Raw genomic sequence first — 20,907 nt, 5'->3', positions numbered from 1 at the left:
CTTAGCTGGGTGGACCAGGCTGCTTACCCCATTCTTTGCAGACTCAGTTTCCTTTCTTGTAAACAGGCAATAACACCTACCGTTAGTTTGCAAGGAGGTCACAGCTGACCTCCACAAAGCCTCTAGTTAGGTGTGTAGCTTCAGGCCATGAATATTTCACCAGTTGGCTAGCTGCTTGCTTCTAACACGCGGCCAGTCTTGGCGACTAGATGTCATAGACAAGGACTGGACTCAGAGATTAGGGAAGTGAACTTGGTAAGAAGAACGCTAGCGTGCGCCCCGCGGATAACTGCGGCTGAGTTAGGAAACTTGGAGAGCAGAAAGTTTAAGAACCGAGGCGTGTAGGAAGGCCGGCAGCAGAGGCTCTGTCAACGCGGCTGGCCGGCGCCGCCCCGCCCCACCCAGCAGACGGGTTGGAGTTCCGGGCGGCGAGTTCTCGCGAATCCCCCCTCCTCCAGCCGCCCTAGTTGCTCCAGCTGCGCGGGGAGACCCGAAGCCGCCGCCGCAGCGTGTGTGCCAGCGCCCCAAGCCCGCAGGTAGGAGCCGCGGGGGCCAGGCTTGTGGGACTTCCGAGCCCGCAGGGCGTCCCGGCCTTGGCGCTTCGTCCTGGCCCTCTTGGAACGGACCTCAGCAGCCGCGTTCCAGGAGGTCCCCCGGGGCCCCACCCCCTCCCGCCCCGTAGTCTTAATTCCTGAATGTCTGCGCTGGCAAGAGTGGCGCACACTGTGGCCGCAGGCAAGGACCGCTGCCCAGAGCACAGAGCCAGTTCAGCTGCTGGTGCCCTAGACCCACTTTATCCTCAAGTCCCTGAAGATCCCGGGCGAGCTCTGCAGGATGCACCCCACCCCACATCCCCGGGACGCGGTGCAGTGGGTCTGTAAGCTCCCTCTAACTAGATCGTTTCGCGCTCCCTGAGCTCCTTAGCTCTGTGGGCTGACTAGGATGGCGATGGCACCAACATCCCGGGCCAACCAGGAAGTGCTGTATTCCAGCAGCTTAGAGTCCAGCTGAAGCACAGTCCCGGGCGCTTAGCCACACAGCTTGCTGCCTCGCGGCCAGAGACGTGCCGTGTTGAAGTGGAGGGACAAGCGTGACAACTAAGGGCAGGGCCTGTGTTAGGGGGTTGTTATTTTAGCTTTGACCCAAGATAATTTGAGACAGTTCTCTGGTTAGGGAGTGAGGTCCTCCAAGCTGTAGGACTGTTTGTTTGAAACAGTTTTCTGTAGCCCAGGCTGCCCCAAATGCTATGTAGCAAAGGATGAGGCCTTGACTCCTGGCTCTCCTGCCTCCACCTCTCAAGTGCAGGGATCATTGCTCAGAATTTTTTTAGGATTTTTTTGCCAGGTCCTTCCCCATTACCCTGGGGCTACCTGCCACACCTGTTTGTCCATCTCCCCCAGTTTCAGCTTGGCCAACTCCTGATGACCTTCCAAGGGTCCCCAGAGACTAAACTACCCAGGAACTTCAGAGACACTTCAAGGAGGTATGTTAGTGGCGTTGCTAGGTGAGCCGGAAGAGAGCAGGGATCCAGTTTGAACTATTCTGTGCAACTCTTTATGCAAGCGTTTCTTTCCATAGTCAGTGCTTTGGGACACACAAATTAATTTGTAAGCTGCCTTTAAAGGATGTGTGGGGACTTTTTAAATTGTTATGTAAGCTAGTATCTGAGTTTATATGAGCCAGTACAATTAGCTTTCCAAATAAAAAGGAAGCAGTGAAGGTTTTCAGAGGATGGCCTCCTTGCTGGCTTGTTTCTGGCATCATAGTGTCTGCACACACTGGTGTTAAGTTCCCTACAGGCTCACTTAGGTTTATTGATTTAACGATAAATACATGAGTAGTATATAGTTAATGTGGAATCCCACTCATTAGAAGTTTACTTAGTACGTATTTCTTAATCTAAAATTATAAATGGCCTTATGTAACCCTGTATAATAAAAAGATCACAGTGACAATATTCATCAACCTTTAACTTCAATGTATTGTAAAAATTTATTTTAATTTAATTTACTTAATTATTCATATTTAATTATGTGAATGCATTTGTCCTGGTGCGGATATGTACATTTGGGTGCTAATGCCTAAGAAGGCCAGAAGAGGGTGTTGCCTAAGGTGGGTGCGGAGAAGTGAACTGGGTCCTTTGCAAGGGCAATGTGCAGTGTGAACCTTAACTGCTGAGCCAACTCCAGTCCCATTTCCACAGGTTGTGAAAAAGTTTTATGTTTTACTTTTGTTTTGTCAAAACACACACATGACTTTGCCATCTCAACAATGTAAAGATAGATGTTTGGTTGCACTCAACGCAGTTTAGTCCCTGGGCTGTCATCCCCCTTCTGGAACTCACTATGTGGGTGAAGATGGCCATACCTGTGCACCCCCCTGAGTGCTGGCACTGCAGGCATGCACCACCATACCTGTGCACCCTGAGTGCTGGGCTCACAAACATTCACCACCATACCCATGCACCCCGAGTGCTGGGCTCACAGGCATGCACCACCATACCTATGCACCCCGAGTGCTGGGCTCACAAACATGCACCACCATACCTGTGCACCCCTAGTGCTGAGCTCAAAAACATGCACCACCATACCTGTGCACCCCGAGTGCTGGGCTCACAAACATACACCACCATACCTGTGCACCCCGAGTGCTGAGCTCAAAAACATGCACCACCATACCTGTGCACCCCGAGTGCTGAGCTCACAAACATGCACCACCATACCTGTGCACCCCCCGAGTTCTGGGCTCACAGGCATGTACCACCATACCTGTGCACCCCGAGTCCTGGGATGACAGGCATGCACCACCATACCTGTGCACCCCCCGAGTGCTGGGATGACAGGCATGCACCACCATACCTGTGCACCCCGAGCCCTGGGATGACAGGCATGCACCACCATAGCTGTGCACCCCCTGAGTGCTGAGATGACAGGCATGCACCGCCATACCTGTGCACACTCTGAGTGCTGGGACCTCAGGCATGCACCACCATATCTGTTTTGTGTTGTATGGTGCTAGGTGAACACTATATCAATAAAGCTACTTTGTCAGCAAGACATTAACATTTAAAGAGGAGTGAGAAAGGCATAACCAGATAGATGAAGTGAGGAAGCCTGCTTGAAGGTCAGTTGGTAAGCTAATTTGAGTTTGTGGTGGGAGCACTTTGTGAGTCTGTCTAGGGGTAGGAAAAGGGAAGGGAGTTATTCTTAGTACTTCCTCCTCTGGAGACGTTAAAAACAACAACATAATCTCAGTCACTTCGTCCCCTTTAGCAGAGCAGTGGGACCAATTCACACCACACATGAGCCCAAGCCATGGCACATTTTTAGTACCCAAAGACCTTTCTGATTAAGCGAATTGCTGGGTTTAGCAATTTCTTGTCCTCCCAAGCGATATGCTAAAGATAGTGTCAGAGAACCCAGCACATGAGATCTGGTCTTTAAACCTGTGGCTCCACTGAGTCATTGTGTGCAGAAGAGCTGTCCTATGGGAGGCCAGGTTTTATGTTTACAGTCCTGTAAGTCTCAACAGCACAAGGAAAACGTATTTGCTAAGGTGTTGATCAAGAGATGTTTCAGGGTTCAGATGAGAAGCAGAACCTCAGCTTCCAGTAAGCCTGGGGCATTTCTGAGTAGAATAGGGAATCAGATGCATTGCATCACATGGCTCAGTGGGGATGCATTATAATGTCACGTCTGCCCTGAACTCATAGAGCAGGTTCAAATCTGGACCCCGGATGCTTCAGTGGTGGGCTCTTTGACAACAGCATGTTTTATGTAGCTTCCATAGGGTCACAATTTTTTTCTATTGTGAAACTTTATCGAGTTTTAGATTTATTGAATAAGCATTAAGATGACAAAATAAGATAAATGGTAAATTTAATCAACACATACATGGCGTTCACTTGGTTTTGGACACCACTGAAAGCAGGTGAAAGCATCTCCTTTACACAGAGAAGGCAGTTAGAGGCAGCCGATGTCACAGTTATCACGAGCTGGGACTCCAACCTGAGAGCTTTTGTATTGCTGTCTCTTTAAGAGGTTAGTCTTGGATTCTGCCTCCCTAACAACCCACCTTCCCAGGTTTCTTTTTGTCCTTGTTCTTAAGCATAAACAGCATGTTAAAACTGCAAGCATCATGCAGCCGACAAATCAGTTCACTCCTGTATTGTTTGGAGAGGGAGACAAAATGGATGGTGGTCATGTTGCTGGAGAAAGGCTGCGTTTACTGCTGGGCCAGGGTCCTCTAACTCTTGGCTTTAAGGAGTAATTATCCTGTCTACATACATACATAACACACACACACACACACACACACACACACGTACACGCGCGCGATATTTTTGAGCCTAGGTCTCACATAAGCCAGCCTGGCCTTGGGCTTGATATGGAGAATGACTTCTGATCCTCATGTTTCCATCTCCGAGTGCTAGGATTCCGAGTCTTCCTCGCCATGTCACGGCTTTATGCAGTGTTGAGAACTGAACTCTGGGCTCTAAGCATACTAGAAAGGCATTCTGCCAATTGAGCTACATCCCTAACACACTCCAGTATTTTAATAACTGTTACCACCATCCTGGAGCCACTTTGTAAATAAGAGCCCAGTTTGTACCCAGAGGCCAGAGCAGACTTTTACACTAGTTCTGGGCTATGGAGATGTTGCCGCAGATTTCCATTCTCCTTACCCAGCTCCTGCATGACTGGCGACACTGGGCTGTTTCTGGATGGAGGGAATATCTTATTTTATGAGCCAAGGCTTGCATCTGGATGAGAGAACATCTTATTTTGTGCTTCACTATTTTTTGAGCATTTAGGATCTGGAACTGGAAACCTCTTGAAAGCCTCTGATACACACAGGGAAATCAGCCAAGAGCAGTCTGCCTTAATTCCTTAGAGGTAGTTCTGCAGCAAAGACTTAAACTGGTTTTTCGAGACAGGGTTTCTCTGCATAACAGTCCTGGCTGTCCTGGAACTCACTTTGTAGACCAGGCTGGCCTCAAACTCACAGAGATCCCTTTGCCTCCCTAGTGCTGGGATTAAAGGAATGTGCTGTCACACCCTACCTTGCAAATGGTTTATTAAGAACAGAAAATGTTTGCATTAAATAGTGATTCTTCTTAAAGTACTCTTGTACCGATAACACCTTTAGAAAAAGGAGACTGAGGATCAGCACAGGAAGGAGAAAAACAGCTATGGGTACACCAAGTGGCAGAGGTAGTAGCAGAACCTTTGGCAGGTCTCCGTAAAAGCATGGAGACTCCTAGGAAAGGCAAGATTTGGGGAAAATCAAATGCATTGGGTTGTCTTCAAGTGGTCTTAATGTTTAAACTGTTGCTAATCCTCCTAGTTTGCTTTCTAGTTCTGTGATGAACACGGTGACTAAAAGTAACTTGGAGAGAAAAGGGTTTGTTTCCACTCAGAGTGTATAGTGTCACTGAGGAAGTCAGGGCAAGAACTCAGGACAAGAACCTGGATGCAGGAACTGAAGTAGAGGCCACGGAGCAATGTTTACTGACTTTCTCAGTCTGCCTGTTTTCTTAATGACCTAACCAGCACATAGTTAATTAAAAACAAACCCACAGCGGAGCTGTTTCCAGAGATCCCTTCTGCTCTGTGCCACCATCCTCCAGGTGAGATTACTGAGAACGGGCTGGTGTTGGAATCCCGAATCTGCGTTGCTCGCTGCATTGCTCGCTGTCTATACTCTGGGAGAGGGCACAGCCTTGGAGGCCACGGATGGCACCTTCTGTGTATTGAGCAGGTTACATGCCACAGAGCTGAATGAAGAGGTCAGGGGGTGGTAAAGGGGAGTGGCCGATCACTAAGGATCTCGAGGCGTTCAGGAAAAGGACTGGCAGGGTTAGTGTTTTATTTATCTGTCCCTCACTGTGCCATCGACTATGTATTGAGCAGGTTACATGCCACAGAGCTGAATGAAGAGGTCAGGGGGTGGTAAAGGGGAGTGGCCGATCACTAAGGATCTCGAGGCGTTCAGGAAAAGGACTGGCAGGGTTAGTGTTTTATTTATCTGTCCTTCACTGTGCCATCGACTGCTTTGTTCTAGTTTTGTTGTTGTAATTGTTTTGTCTTTGAGACAGTGTAGCACAAGCTCACCTTGAATTTTCTGTAGTAGCTGAGATTGACCTTGAGTTTGTAATCCTTCTGCCTCCACATCCCAAGGACTGGGACTGTAAAGCACAAACACGTATGCCTTTCTTACACACCGTGTGTGTGTGTGTGTGTGTGTGTGTGTGTGTATGTAGGTAAGGATACAGGATTTGTGGGAAAAGTCAGAATATTTTTGATCCTAACATTACAGGGTTATCAAAATACTTACAAAAAATTGAGAGAGGGGTGTGTTAGAAATCCAATCCTGTTATCCCAACAGGAAAATCTGTGGGTCAAGGTACTGATGATGGTAAATGTGTTATAATTTTATTACTATGGGTGTGGTGGTGTGTGTATATGTGTGTGTAGTGTTGTGTGTGGTGTTGTATGTGTATGTGTATTTGTGTATGTTTATGTATGTGTGGTGTTGTGTGTGTATGGTGTGTGTGGTGTTGTGTGTGTGTATGTGTGTGTGGTGGTGGTATGTGTATGTGTGGCCTTTGTGTGTGTGTGGTATGTAGCATGTGGGCTTGCTTTGTTGGAGTTTCTGTCTTGCCCACTTCCCACAGCCAGCAAGTCCCAAAGAAAATCACACAGAGGTCTCCACAAGATTATAAACTGATTGGCCCATTAGCTCAGGCTTTTTATTAGCTCTTGTAGCTTATATTAACCCATTATTCTTATCTATGTTAGCCACATGGCTCAGTACCTTTTTCAGCGGGGCAGGTCACATCCTGCTTCTTCAATGATCTGGACGGAACTGGGGGAAGAGCTTCCTTCTTCCCAGAATACTCCTGTTCTCATTGCCCCACCTCTACCTCCTGTCTGATTTTCCTGCCTATACTTCCTGCCTGGCTATCGGCCAATCAGTGTTTATTTAAAATGTAATTGACAGAATTCAGAATTGTCCTGCACCATGTGTGTATGCGTGTGTGGTGGTGGTGTGTGTACATGTGTGTTTGTGTGTGTGTGTATATGGTGTGTGTTGTGTTGTGTGTGTATATGTGTTCCTGCATGTGCATGTGGAAGTCAGTCAGCTTTTTGGAACTGATTCTCTCCTTTATTGGGCTAGCGAGATGGATGGTCAGTGGACCAAGCAAGCTTGCTGCAGAAGCTTAGGGCCGCTGACCATCTTGTCAACCCAAAGATAGTAATATCTTAATGTAGGCATGTGGGACCACTATCTCACCTCTAATCCGTGGCCCAATCTGTCAGTTTCCTGGTTCAGAGCTGGCAATGGGCCAGTGACCAGGCAGGCCATGTATCAGGGTGGCGTGTCAGGCACCACGAGACTCTCAGTGTCCTCACTGGAGGCAATGACTTCAGGCCTCTAATAGCCAGTGGGCATGGGTTAAATCTTGAGAGCTCTTTCCCAAACTGATTCACATATGCCTCAGTTTCCCCACCTGTATAGTGAGGATACAATAGCTCTCTCACAGCATTCTCAGGAAAGTGCAGGAAATAGTTTCTGGGCAGCGCTTAGAGCTGGGGACGTCGAGACAGTACCATAAGTGTCTGTTTCTCCTGTTTTGTACACTGTCGCCTTCACCCGCCAAGAAGGTCGCTTCACCTGGCAGCAAGCAAGGTGGAGTCAGTGCTAGACTGGACAATGGAGTGTGGCCCCATGGGGGTAGGCACTCAGCAGGAATCAGCTGTGTGTAGATGAGAGTTGGGGTTCTATGAGAATGGAGCCCCACTGGAGTAGGCACTCAGCAGGAATCAGCTGTGTGTAGGTGAGAGTTGGGGTTCTATGAGAATGGAGCCCCACTGGAGTAGGCACTCAGCAGGAATCAGCTGTGTGTAAGGTGAGAGACACTCATAGTGGGAGTCTGGGAGAACGTTCTGGTGGCAGAGCTGGTCACACTGAAGATAGGAACCATGTGCTTCTGATAATTCCAGTTATAGGGTATGTATGTTGACATTAGCTAGGTAATTTGTTCTTTTCATTGCTGTGTTATGCCCAAGTTACTGATCCCCAAAAACAAACTCCATGGGACCAGATTCCAATGTAAAGCTCAAGAGGGTTTTTAATATTCAAACTTGAGTTTGGGCCACACCTCCAGCATGCCAACGCAGTAGGTGAGAAAGTGCAGCTCTGAGCCTGGGAGGGGAGAGCTTTTAAAGGGGAAATGCCATAATCAGGGGAGTTCATGTCCTGTGGCTTGGGATTGGATAAGGAGGGCATAGGGTAAGGTAATTTCTGAAACTATTGGTCAGTTTTTGGGTGCTAAAACCTAACAAAGGACCATTAATAACTGACAAGGTATCTTCAAGGACAGGATGCTTCCTAAGAACATGTGGACCTCATTACATTTTATGTCCCTGCTCCCTAGTTTCTTAACTGGCCATTTTCAGGGTATCTGTTCAAATTTCGCACATTTCTGGAGCTGCCATCGGCCCCTGCTCATTATACGGCTTAAGATGAAGCCCCTTCCTTGCAATGGAGTTTGCAAAGTCAGGCCCTCACAGTTGCTGCTTTTGAGACAGACTCTCATCTGTTGTCCAGGCTGTCCTCTTATTTCTGCCTCTCAAATGTTGGGGTTTTCCAGTGTGTGGACATATGGACATGCATTTTTCACATGTTTCAAGAATTATAAAACGGTAGGGTGCACTATCCATGTAAGAGTGAGCCGGCTCACATGATGTTGAGAACACTCTCTTCGTATTCTGCAGCTTCGTGAGAATGCCCCCAGCAATATCAACTTCTTATTCCCTTAAAGCATTTGAAATTGTGTCATGTGTGTGCATCCTGTGTGTGTGGTGTGTACGCGTACACTGGAGAAGGGTGTTGGATATCCTGCCACTTTTCCACGTCTTGTTTTCTTGACTGTACTGTAACAAGGGGAAAGCCAAGCCTTTGCATCCACTCGGATTCAGAATTCCAGGGGATGGGGACAGGGGACAGGAGTGGGGGTGTGGGGCAGGAGTGGGGGCGGGGGGACAGGAGTGGGAGTGGGGGGCAGGAGTGAGGCTGGGGACAGGAGTGGGGGTGGGGGGCAGGAGTGAGGCTGGGGGCAGGAGTGGGGGTGTGGGGCAGAAGTGGGGGGCAAAAGTGAGGGTGGGGGACAGGAGTGGGGGTGTGGGGCAGGAGTGGGGGCGGGGGGACAGGAGTGGGAGTAGGGGGCAGGAGTGGGGGTTGGGGCAGGAGTGAAGGTTGCACCCACTCCATAAGTCTTGCATCCATGTAACCCTAGGCTCAGTCGCCAGCACCAGAATCCTCCCTCCTCTAGAACAGAACAAATAAATATGATTTCATCTTAAAGTCAATAAATCTAAATGCAAAAAGAAATCACTAATATGTCATGGCAGAATGGAATCCATATGATCATTTCACAAAGAAACTTGGCAATATGGCTAATATAGGCAAGTATTTTGATTTAGTGAATATAAATGGAAATAATCCAAAGGAAATAAAAATGTATATATAGAAGAACCTATTTATTACCAATATTTTATAATAATAATTTTTTATTTTTTGGGACAGGGTCTCATATAACCCACATGGGCCTTGAACTTACTGTGTAGCTAAGAATGACTTCACATTTCTGAGTTCCCTGACTCTACCTCCCAAGCACTGAAATTACAGATGTGCCCCCACATCCCAATTTATAACAATAGTTTTGAACCTTTTGTAACAGATAGTATTGGTTCATTCTGAGAGCTGGTTTTTATATTTCTCAGGAATTTGCTGAACTAACTGTGACAAGCATGTCATTACTAAAAGTCAGGATTTCTGGGCCTGGTGAGATGGCTCAGAGGTTAGGAGCACTGGCTGCTCTTCTAGAGGACCTGGGTCTGATCCCCAGCACCCACAAGGCAGCTCACAACCGTCTGTAACTCCAGTTCCACAGGATCCAATGCTTTCTTCTGCTTCCATGGCACTGCATGCACATGGTCTGTGGACACGCATACAGGCAAAACACCCATAAACATTAAAAAAGTCAGAAGTTCTGAATTTATAATTTCATCAATTTACATCAATAAAGACTACAACCTCTGAAAATTCATCTTTCCCTGGTTGTTACACTCACTGCCTTTTGTTCTTTTGAAATTATTTATATATGCTGTTTTTGTGTAGTAGAAATGCTGTAAGAACTACATTTGTCTTTCTAAGCTGCATGGTCTGTAGCGATGTGAAATTGGTAGCTTGAAAAGAGCTACTGTGGAAGTAGGTATGTCCTGGAAACAGGCAGGCACCAGGCTAGGCCGCCCTCCCCTCCCCTCCCCTCCCCCACCTGGTTGGTAAGCATCTGTCTGTGCTCCAGGTATATTACGTTTGGCACTCCCTGCTTCCATTCCATTGGGCCTAGTTCTTCCATTTTGCCTTGGGTTACTTTAATGGCAGCCACTTCTACACAGACAGGGACCTGAGCTGGGAGAGCAGGTGTGTGTCTGCTGTGTAGTAGGTGTTCATTAGTTACCTGTTAGATGAACCTGCCTGCATTTCATCAAACGCACCCAATACTGGTCTAAGTCTGGGTTCCCAGGTCACTCCTCTCTTCCTCTCACCTCTCTTCTCTGCCCTCACAGATGCTCCGTGCTGAGAAACCTCTGATGTTTGGAACAAGTAGCACTGTCAACAGACAAGAGAGAAAACCTGGAACTTTCTTTGTGAATGTCATCTTTCATTTTCTAACAACTCACAGGGACTTGATTCTGCTGCTCGTATTTGTCCTGCAGGTGAGTAGCCTGTGAGGGGAGGGAGCGAGCGAACTGGAATCAGCGTGAGGCAAGTGTGACAGACTTGGAGGCCTCTCCCATTTTCATATCTTAACAGTAGCTTTTGGTTGGGATGCTCCAGGCAAGGAGATGTGTCCCACGCCATGAACTACCAAGAGGCTGGAAGCGTTTGTTGGTGATGTGTGTGTCCTGACTCACCTCAGTGGGGGAAACAGGATTGGGTTGGCTAACAGTGAGGCCATTTCTGCAAATCTGTTGCAAACAAGGTTAATAGATTACAATTAAAGCCTTCACCCTGCATTCATAGGGGTCCCTGCCCATGCTGGCATTGGGCTATCTCCCAAGCACAGTCTTTGGTGCCAAGAACGTTCAGTGGGGGCTAGGGAGTCTAAGAAGTGATTCTTGCGGCACAGTGCTGACATCCTAGAACTTGTAGCTATGTCTACCCCTCTGACTTGTGGCCTGCATGTGCCTGAGAATAGATATGCTATAAAACTACTTGAACCAGGAAAGATTTTTTCTAATTTGGCGGTGCGGTTCTCAGTAGTGGGGTTTGTAGATGATGACATCATGTAAGTCCTGTGACATCAGAAAGCTGGGTATACCTGCGTGCATCCATTTGAACCAGGACTGGACTGTGTAGAAGAATAGGCCCGGGTCACCTGAAGTGGGCTGGTGTTTTTATCTGGTAGTAGGATTCAGTTTTCTTTAATAGTAATCTTCAAACAATATTTATTTTTCCCTAAACTGATGTGTTAAGAATCTCCACCCTCAACGCTATGGTGATATGAACTGACACCTTTGGGAGGAAATTAAAACAAGTGGTATCATTGCCCATTCTAGGGTACAGCGGGAAGGGACCTCATACGCACAATAATAATGTGTAAAGTATTTTTTAAAACCCAATTTTATATACTTAAAAATTGTGTTTGTTTTAGATCTACAGATGAGGTATGGAGGTGATAGAGAATGTCCCCAAAGGGACACCAGGAGTGTCAGCCTTTGGCTTCCCTGGATAAATGGGTGAAGGACTCTATTGTGCCACACATTGTATGGCTCCTCTGTCTAAGGTGCATCTGCAATGTTGTGTCTCACTACTAACTAAAGTACGGCTTTATTCAGAATTCATTTGCTCCTAATTGGCTTTCGCTCTGTCTATCCTATCTAGGACATTGCCTCAGAGTTTGCGATTTAGCACTAATAGCTTCTGCATTGTGCTGGCTCTCCTGTCTAGGGCGTCCCTTGTTTCTGATGACCTTGGCAGTTTTGAAGAGCACTGACTGGTTGTTTTGTTGAATGTCTGTCATTTGGGTTTCTTGATGATTTCTTATGAACGGACTGGGTTAGGCGAGGGAAACCACAGAGGTGAAATGCCGTTCCCTTGACTTCATAGTCAGATGACTTACGCGTGACATTCGCCTTGATCGCTGGCTGAGGACATGTTTGTAGCTTTTTCTATTATGAAGCTAAATTTTCTCTGCCCTGTCAACGGTGCACACATCTTGTGAAAGCAGTCATAGTTTGGGTGCAAGTTGTTACGAGACACTTCTTAGGAAGGCAGGTAGCTACTGACATTTGGAATTATTGAGCATAGAAAATTTGTCTCTGAACTCATTCACTTATTTATTACTTAATCTTTTATATTAATTACTTATATTTATATGGTATGAACTAATGCTATTTATCTTATGTTTTGAGCTATTTATTATTTATTTATCCATTTATTTATTTATTTATTTATTTATCATCCAGGGCTATCTCTCTTCTTTAGTTATATAGTTATATTTTACTTTTGAGCAATGTTATTTGAGTTCTGCTCTGTGCGTGCGTGCGTGCGTGCATGCATGCGTGCGTGCGTGCGTGAGGCGTGCGTGCGTGCGTGCGTGCGTGCGTGTGTGTGTGTGTGTGTGTGTGTGTGTGTGTGTGGTTTGTGTGTGTGTGCTGAGATGAAATCCAGGACCTTGAGTATGTTAGGCAAGACTTCTACCACCAAGCTACATTACCAGAAATTGTTTAAAATGTTAGTTATTTCTTTTTGATTTTTAAAAGATTTATTTATTATTTATACAGTATTCTGCCTGCATATATGCCTGCAAGCTCAAAGAAGGTACCAGAACTCATTATAGATGTTTGTGAGCTACTGCATGTTTGCTGGGAATTGAACTCAGGACCTCTGGTAGAGTAGTCAGTTCTCTTAACCTCTGAGCCATCTGTCTATTGCTGTTAGTTATTTCTTAATATGATGCTTTGTTCCTAGGTCCAAGGACTCAGGGAAACTGTGAGTCTTTTGTAAATGAAATGATCATGTGTTTAGTGAGTAGGAATGTTTAGTGAGTAGGAATGATTACAAGTGATTATTTTATCATCATCATCATCGTTATTAATTATTAGAGGGTCTTCTGTGACTCAGAATGGCCTTGACCTTACTGTGTTGAAAATAATGACCTTGAACTTCTGATCTTCCTGCTTTTACCTTCTTAGTGCTAGCATTACAGGTGTGTATCATCTTACCTGGCTTATGTGACTTGGAGACTAAGCCCAAAGCCTTGTGTACTCTGAGCAAGCACTACCAACTAGACCAGCCTCTAGAAGTAATGAATGCTATTTTATTTCTTTGTCATAGAATATAAGCCAAGTTGGTCCAGGAAGAGGCCAAATGCTGTATTTAAGGCTTGAATTTTATCTGGTCTGTGATCCCATGGCTATAGCCCTCAGCTGATATGAATCAAGGATAACATCAAAGAGCCAGTAAAAATGTCTTAGGCTGATTGGGGTCTTCAGATCTTCTTTCCCTCAGGGGGTAGGCCTGGAATTATTTCCCAGACAGAGGCTAGTGGTAAAATGTAGGCCCATTGCTCTGGCTTGAGAGTTATTTGACAGGGAGGTGTAAGTAGCTGACTCCTGGGCACTGGCCTGCTATTGTCTCTAAGCTCTTCCAGACGTTAGCATCTGTTGCCTCTGTGTCTAGCCCTCCCCATCTCCTGCCATTCTGGTTATATGGTAGACCAGTCTTGCTTAGATTACCTGGATTTGGTGGCCTAAGCATGTCCTCCTTACTTTTAAAGTCTCTCTTTAATTTTTTTATTATTTTATGTGCATTGGTGTGAAGGTGTTATATCCCCTGAAATTGAAGTTACAGACATTTGTAATCTGCCATGTGGGTGCTGGGGATTGAACTCAAGACCTCTGGAAGAACAGCAATGCTCTAAACCACTGAACTATCTCTCCAGTCCCTACTTCTAAAGTCTCTTCAAGAGTCAGTGATATTTATATTTGTCTGTTTTAAAAATGTGTCATGGAAAGTAACAGCCTTATGACACGTTTGAGGAAGGTTAGCAATAAGATGCAATACAGCTCTCAAATGTTTCAGCAATGGAAGGAAGAGGAATAAATTCAGTCAACTTCAGTTTGCTTTACATTGGAGACCCAAGATAGATAAGTATAAAACCCTCATTCATGGCAGTAATGCAACCCTTATCCCATTAGTAAGATATTTGCATATACCACTTACCTTTCTTGTTTGTGTGACAAAATACCTGACAGAAGCCACTTGAGAAAGGAGGGCCTTATTTGGGGTTGAGGTGCAGGCTGTCATGGTAGGGAGTCTCTATGACAGGAACTGGAGGCAGCTGGTCCTGGTCGTATGGCGTCCACAGTCAGGAAGCAGTCAAAGATGTTAGCGCTCAGCTTCCTTTCTCATTTCTATGCAGTTTGGGACTCCAGCCCATAAACTGGTGCCACCCATGTTCTGGTGCCCATGGAGGTCGGAAGAGGCAATGAGGTCACCTGGAACTGTAGTTGCAGGCATTGTGACTTGCTGGGCATGGACGCCGGGAAGTTGGGTCTTCTGCAAGAGCCTCAAATGCCCTGAACTGCTGAGCCATCTCTCAGGTTCCGAGAGCTGGGATTTTGTGCAGAGGTGTTCTGGGTTTCCGAATTGGTCAGCAAGCACGGCCATAATGGTATTTATGGACGGCCACACCAATTTGATGGTAGGCTTGGGAAGAAAGCAATCCCAGGAGAGCAGTTGAGAATTACTGAGACAGCCCCACCCAGATGCAGGATGGACTGAAGAGCAAGGTGACAAGTCCTCGTGTACCTGCAGCAGATGTGGGGACCCTTCCTTTTTCGGGGAAGAGGGCAAGAGAAGGAGCAGAGGAAGGGATCGATGCAGTCAGAAGTCCTTCTTCTCAGAGCCATTTCTATAGTCTGGTACTGAAGTCCTATACATTCCAGTGGTATTCTCGGCTCCTTGGGATCCTGTGTTCAATTTCTAGCAATGTTAAGAGTAAGATGCTAAATGCAGCAATGGCTTAAAATTAAACACAATGCATTATGAGTCCAAAGATTAGACACTCAGAATTTCATGTTGCATTATGATTTTATATTCTATTAATTCCCCTGCTCTCAAGGACACTTTTTTTTTTCAAGGAGCAGAGCCTATCCGAGAAAGTGCTGCTACTAATGAGCCATGCCTCACTCTATTCTTTTTGTCTAGAATTACTTTTTAAGCTCTCTCAGGCTTTATGTGGGTGCAGCTCTCCATGTGCGCCATTCTGTTGTCTGAGGTTTCTGTCCTGCCCAGTTCCCACAGTCATTAAGTCCCACAGAAATCGCACAGAGGTCTACATTAGGTATAAACTGATTGGCCCATTAGCTCAGGCTTCTTATTAACTCTTATAACTTTTATTAGCTTGTTATTCTCGTCTATGTTAGCCACATGGCTCGGTACCTTTATCGGCAAGGCAGTCACATCTTGCTTGCTCTGTGTCTGGATCACAACTCACTTTTATCTACTTTTCAAGGTAGAAACACCACAGACTGTGTTGCCGTATCTCTCCCCATTGCCGCATAAGTTGAACTTGGCCATGATAGGAGTGTGTTTACATGGAAATTGAGAAACACTGCACACTATAGTTGGTTTTTGTTGTTAGTCCTGAGAAGGTGGTGGGTAAACTGTTGTTGGGCTGGGTGGTGCTAGCAGTTGTCACACTGTGAATAAACAAATAATCGAGTATTCTTTTAGCAAACTCTGATACAGAAGCAAGATGCTTAGAAGGAAGCATGGGGATCTTCTTTCACCATAGTTTGGCTATGGTGAAAAGAGTTCAGCAGAGCCTAACAGGATCCAGTAGAATCAATTACTACATAAACTTGATAATGAAGACTTTTATATTACAGTACACATATGTATCCAGGTACACATAAATACCCATGTAGCTCAGATGATAGAGCATGTGCCTCACATGCACAAAACCCTGCCTTTTAGCCATAGCTGCACTACCACTGTCGTGAGCTTCACTCTGAGGGCCATGCATCCGGGCAACAACGTGACAACGTCAGCCACGGCTTGCTTGGCTTACTTGGCTTATACGTCGGTGCTTGGAGGGAAGCATGAGGTTAAGAAAGCAAAAAGCAACAACTGATAGAGTAGGGAGAGCATCTGGTAAATACTGAGTTCGCCCCGTGTTTATTTCTCATAGGCTTTATACACCCCAACCCAAAGAGGAAGGGGAAGGCAGGAGACTTCTTTACTAAGATACAAAGAACAAAGTAATTACCTTCTCAGTGCTCAAAGCACCTAGTAACCACACCCTAGGTCAAAACATCCTGTTAGTAGCCACACCTTAGGTCAAACCTCCTGTCAATAACCTTGAAGGAACAGGTCTGAACTCTGACCTTTAGCAAAGGCGGGACAGATCCACTTCTGTGGGCTCCCCTCCACACCTAGTCTAAACCAGGCACAGTGGAACATCTGTAATCCCAGCATTTGGGAAATGGCAGAGAATGAAATGTTCAAAGTATCAGTTTGGGTTACATGGTGAGTTCAAGGCCACCCTGGGCTGTAACTGGAGTCTTGTTTGTGCTGGCCTGTCTGCTTGGAATTCTTTTATTATTATTGGGACTCTTTCAGTGTTACTATTATTACTGTTAATTCACTTTTATGTGTATAAGTGTTTAGCAAGCATGTATATGTGTACACATGCATCCCTGGAGCCTACAGATGATGGAAGAAGGCACTGGAACTTGATTTACAGGTAGTTGTGTGCTGCCTGACATGGGTGCTGGGAGCCAGACTCCAAGAACAGGATTGACTCTCACCATTGAGCCATCTCTCCAACCTTACTTCCAAGAACTCCAGTGCGTCCGAGTGTTTGGGAGATTACAGGGTTCTGCAATTTCCTGCAACCCCAGTGTCACAAGAGAAGAAAACGACGCTCAGAGTGGAAAGACCCAAAGTTCTCAACACGGGCTTAAGGCGGAGCTGAGTCGTTTCTACTTCTTATGAGTTTGTGTTTCTGGCCCCAAGTGTCCACAAATCTCTGCACTCTGGTCCTGGGAGTCTATTGAACTAAATGTTTCCTCCTTCTGCCTCCCAAGATGAGTGGCATCCGTTTCAACTGTGATTCTTTATTGCCTGAGACACTTGGTCACTCTCTGAGGACCAACAATAGTTTACTTTTGTTCAACAATTGAATCTGATTCCTCAAACATTGGCTGACCGTGTTTGTTTGTATGTTTGGAGACAGATTCTCATGCACTCTGTAGTCCTGGACCTCTCTACACAGACCAGGCTAGCCTCAGAATTCACAGAGCTCTTCCTGCCTTTGCCTTCTGAGCGCTGGAACTAAAGAAATGTGCTACCGCATCCAGCTTTGTCGATTGGTTTTTAAAAAATATTTATTTATTTATTTATTGTGTATGCAATATTCTTTCTTCATGTACGCCTGCAGGCCAGAAGAGGGCACCAGACCTCATTACAGATGGTTGTGAGCCACCATGTGGTTGCTGGGAATTGAACTCAGGACCTCTGGAAGAACAGGCAATGCTCTTAACCTCTGAGCCATCTCTCCAGCCCTGCCGACTGGTTTTTATAACTATTTATGATTAGTGCAGTGGAGGACAAATTGAGGAAGAGCCAGTCCTTATTCAGAAAGAGCTTATAGGCACTGGGGATTTAATTCAGTGGTAGAGCTGGGTTCAAACCCAGAGCTACCACTGCCCCCCAAATCAGAACTCAATGTGAAACAGAGAACTGTCTAAGAATGTATATATCATACATGGGATGACTGGAATGAGAAACCAGGAAGAGATGTATAAAGTATCTGCCCTTCTTATGCAAAAATATGCATAGCTCACTTGTTAAGCAATGCTCACATTCACAGGATACAGCATGAGAAGAACAAATGAACATATTAAGGAAATGACACCCCGATGCTTACAGCTTCTATCTCAACCCCATGAGGAAGTTCTTTTAGCCAGGTCCTGTGGAGCTGTTTCATACCCAGAATGCCCAAAAGGAACCCAGACCCCTTTATCTAATGGCACTTAAAATATCTCCAGGCAGGAATGCTGGCACAAGCTATAATTCTAGCACTTGGGAGGTACAGGCTGGAATGTCAGGAGTTCAAGGTCACCTTCATTTGGGTTTTGCCCAGCTCTGGTATGCGTAGCCAACTGCGGTTAGCAATTGGTGAAAGCAACCCCGTTTCCTTTGCAGTGTAAGGAGGAGGCAAATGTGAAGTCCCGCACACTCCTGCATGCTGCTTGCTCGCTAAGCATCCTGCTTATGAATTTACTGGTTTGCTAGATGAACACTCATCAATTGTTTACTTATTCACAGTGTGACAACAGCGGGCACCACACATCCCATCCACATTTGCTCATCACCTTCTTAGGACTACCAGCAAATATCAACTGTGGTGTATACAGTGTTTTTCAATTTCCATGTGGACATGTTCAACTTATGGGACAGTAGGGAGAGGCAGCAATGCGGCACACTGGTGAACAGGCCAGAGTGTCCTGGAGAGCTGAGGAATTAACAAGATGTGAAATCATAAGGCTGCCATCAGTTTTGAGTATTTTATTGCCCCTGGACTAAATACAAGTTACTTTAGTTTTTAATCATTGCTACATCTAACAACTGACTCGTAGCATTTCCAGGTTTTTCTTCAGAGCCCAGGACATCACGGGAGTTATGTTTGACAATATTCTCTGACAACAATTTAAAGAGATGTCTGGCAGAGGAGGGAAAGGGCTCTAGTGAGAGTAATAACATGACGGAAGAACATGACATGAGTCCCCAGACCCCACTGGCCTGAGTTTAAATGAGGTCCAGGCTAATAAAGAACAGCATGGAGATCTAACTGTAGGACTCAAATCATTCTTATTCATGTAGCACAGGCTGGCCTCCAAAAACTCATTCCTGTAACCAGTGCTAGCCTTGAACTTGATCCTCCTGCCTCTAACTTCCCAAGTGCTGGGATTTCAGGCATGAGGCTCCATAGTCCTCTTTAAACATCTGGCCTCAAGCTTGATAGCCTTTTGCCTTAGCCTTCCAAGAGGCTGTGATTTGCATACACCAGAATCCCCCTCCCCTTCAGGACATTTAAGAAAACTCTCTTCTTCATCCTTGGTGAAATCTTGGTGCCATCACACATGTTCCTAGAGCCTTACCCCATTCACAGTCTTTTGCTGTGCTCTCTGCTTGGTGACCACCCACCACCTGGTGACCACCCGCCACCAGGTGACCACCCGCCACCTGGTGACCACCCGCCACCTGGTGACCACCCGCCACCTGGTGACCACCCGCCACCAGGTGACCACCTGCCACCTGGTGACTACCCGCTACCTGGTGATCACTCACCACCTAGTGACCACTCACCATCTGGTGACTACCTACCAACTGGTGACCACCCACCACCCAGTGGCCACCCACTTCCTGGTGACCTGTAGCAGGTCAGACACCAGTATTTGTATTCTCAAGTGTGAGCATCTAGGTGAGAGGAATGTAAAGGATGCTGGGGTCCTATCTGCACTTTGCACCAGTTCCTAGTTCCCGTTGTTGCCTGGAGCCTGGAGGTGATGGTTTTGGTTCCCAGGCACTCATATCAGCAGGGGGAGAGGCAGTCCTTCCTAATTCTTCCTGTGGCCTCTTCCTGGCAGGAACACAGAGCCTCTTCCCCCTCCAAAGGCTCCTACGAGCGCTGGGTTTAAGACCCATCTTCCTTTGTAGATCCCCAGGGGCACACTGATCACCAGGATACCAGATCCGTTTTTGCTCCTAGAAGTTAAGACTTTCTTTTTAAGTTGTCTCCCCCATACTTCATAGATGACATACAGACAAATAGGTAAAAATGGCCATGGCCCTGGGTGCTGGTTGCATGGTGAGGCCAGGGCTCGAATTGGAATCATCTTAGACTTAGGCATAGGACAGGAAGGGAGGACCACTTTAAAATTCAATACGTTTGATTTGAACTTGATGAAATAAATACCTGTGGGAATTCAGAGGGTCCTTGGTAGACCAGAGGGAGGGTGGTGTATGGAAGAGGGAAGCTTTAAGTTAACCAATGTCTCCTAGACTTCCTTCTCTGTGGACACAGAATGGCAAGAGACAGGTGCCAAATAGACGTAAGGAGACGGAAGAACTCTAAGCAGCGTCAGTGTTTAAAGGAGGGTGTTGGTAGAGAAGCCCAGAACTCAGAAGCCAGGACCCCTGCTGAAGAGAATGGGAGAGGAAGGAGGCCTGGACCCAGCACTGTGACCCAGCTTTGTGACCCAGGCTGGGAAGAGGCCAACCATTGTTCATCCATTCAGAGACGGCATCATGATCTGTGAACCATCTCCTGCCTCTGAAGACGGATCAGATTTGCTGCAGTTTGGGGAATGGCCTGTGAACACGATCGTGCCTTGCCAGTACTTTGATCTCGCCTTTGCAGTCAGCCCTAGGAGCTGAAGGGGTGAGAAGCGTCTCTGCAGGTCTGCTCTGTAGTCTCTCCTTTCCCCTTAGTCACTGCCTGCTGCTGTTGTTCTCTCCTTTGTCCCCTGCCTGGTGTGCCTGGCAGGTTCTTCACTGTGATCTATCTCAGGCTGGCCCAGGATGTGTGTGCCTCCTGGTGTGAAGAGGACTGCTGAACAGATAAGTTTCTGAATGGCTGCATGGTTGGCATTCAGCACAAAGCACACTGGAGAGGCGTGAGACGGCTCAGGAGATAAAGGTGTGTGCCACCAAACCGGATGGCTTCAGTTCCATTCCTGGAACCCCCATGGTGGAAGGGGAGAATTGACTCTCCTGAGTTCTTTTCTGGTCTCCACACTTATGCTGTGATACACACACAGA

The 20,907-nt window shown here is 46.4% G+C and overlaps 1 protein-coding gene across 3 annotated transcripts in view; it reads left to right on the top strand.

The window, feature by feature from the left end:
* Positions 1 to 349: 349 nt before the first annotated feature.
* The window catches only part of Pld1 (phospholipase D1), a 209,617-nt gene continuing 189,059 nt past the window's right edge, over positions 350 to 20,907 (top strand). For 2 of the 3 annotated variants that reach the window (XM_038347016.1, XM_038347015.1), the window contains exons 1-2: positions 350 to 536; positions 10,638 to 10,787. The gene's annotated coding sequence lies outside the window, so the exon portion shown is untranslated. Of the gene's footprint in view, positions 537 to 5,538; positions 5,630 to 10,637; positions 10,788 to 20,907 lie in introns of those variants that run through there. The other variant, XM_038347018.1, reaches the window with a different exon arrangement.

The sequence above is a fragment of the Arvicola amphibius genome, chromosome 11, assembly GCF_903992535.2.
Source record: "Arvicola amphibius chromosome 11, mArvAmp1.2, whole genome shotgun sequence".
Taxonomy (NCBI): domain Eukaryota; kingdom Metazoa; phylum Chordata; class Mammalia; order Rodentia; family Cricetidae; genus Arvicola; species Arvicola amphibius.
This window is presented reverse-complemented; position numbering and strand designations above follow the sequence as displayed.